The following is a 1,692-nucleotide window of genomic DNA, read 5'->3' as shown; positions in this document are numbered from 1 at the left end:
GGATCACCTTTATCCATACCTTTAGCCATAATACTTTGAATCAACCTTAGTTTTTCGATTTCAGCTTCTGTTGCAGCCTTCTTTTCTTCTTTTGACAATTCCACTACAATCGATTTCCCTTTATCTTTCAAAGCTGGATTGTCAATAGCCTCTTTTGATTTCGAACCACTCTCACCAGTCTCCGTAGATTTACCAATTATAATTCCTTTCGAAATAGGTCTTGTAATAGGTAGCGTTGTAACGACTGTTGAAGTAACCATCCCAGCAGAAACTATAATTGGCTTTGTTGTTGGGATCTTTGAAGAAAAAACTTTTCCTACAACTTTCGCATCTTCACCACTAGTCTTCGACTCACTAGTTTTTCTTTCTCCCCCTTGCACCCCTGTGAAAACAGGTAGGGCATTTGTTGTTCGAAGAAGACTTGATATGCGAAAGAGAGGAGCAAGTTTCTTGTTGAGAATGGCTTCGAATTGGATTAACTTTTGTGATAAAAATTCAGGAGTAATCAGGGAAGAAGAAACTGGCCTGTCAGAAATTTCTTTTAACTCCTTGAGCAAAGTAATCACCTCCTCAAAGTTTGCACTTTCAATTGTTGAAAGTTGAGTAAGTTGAGGACTCAACCTTTCATACAATTTGACAAATTTGGTGATAGCGTCACAAATTATATCAATCTTTTGATTCAAGGATGCATAATCTTGTTGAACAGAAGCAACTTCTTTTTGCATGTCTTCACGAAGTTCACGAATTTGCAAATTAACATCCTCCCTTACTTTCTTCACTTCCTGAACAAAAAGAACATGCCTTTCCTTTGTGACATTCTTCAACTCTTTCACATCACTTGTAAACTTTGAATTTTGAGAATTGATCCGAAGTTCATTATTTTGATCATTATGATCAACTTTCTCCAAAATTCTTGATTCAGAGTCAGTAAGCATTCCAGATACTTTGCTCAAAACTCTGGCTTCGAACATCTTCAACATAGTATCAACCTCCAAACTTGAAATAGATGAGCCACCGCCCAAATCAGCTTGAGATTGAATTATCGAATTCAACTTCTGATTCAGAATTTTAAATTGCTTCATGGTCATTAGCATATGATCTGGAAACTGCTCTTCTTCATCATGAAATTCCAATTCCTCAAACGTGCCTCCAAACCCCTATGTATCAGTTTCTGTCTCCATAAAAATGGTTTCTTGAACATTCGAAGTCGGTTTGGGTGTGTCAGTGGATTGAGAAGAAAAAATAGAAGTGAATGGTTGATTGATAATGTGTTCGAATGTAGGAGAATCAGTGGTTGAAGTAGTGGGAATAATGAATGGTGGTAAAGAAACAATACTTTCGAAGGAAACAGAAGTAGATTGACCTGGATCTTCATTCTTTGCATCTCCATCACCCATATTGACATTTACATCCGTATCAAATACGTTTGCAGGGATGCCTGAAGTTCGTACCACGTCAAAAACTGATTTGGCAACCGAATCTTCGGGTGGTATAACAACTATTTGCTCAGGAGTTGAACTTCCTTCTTGAGGATTTAACTCTGGTGTTTCTGGAATTCTTTCCTCATCATCTTCTGTTGACTCAGTAAAAATCATGAGTTTTCGAGTCTTCTTCTTCTTCTTCTTGGACAAATGTTTTGCCATATCCTCAGCCCTTCGTTTCTTGGACACCGGAGAAACAGGTACTGGCACT

The sequence above is a fragment of the Lactuca virosa genome, chromosome 4 (genome assembly GCF_052849685.1).
Source record: "Lactuca virosa cultivar CGN04683 chromosome 4, Lactuca_virosa_CGN04683_v6, whole genome shotgun sequence".
Taxonomy (NCBI): domain Eukaryota; kingdom Viridiplantae; phylum Streptophyta; class Magnoliopsida; order Asterales; family Asteraceae; genus Lactuca; species Lactuca virosa.
Note: the sequence above shows the minus strand (reverse complement) of the source record.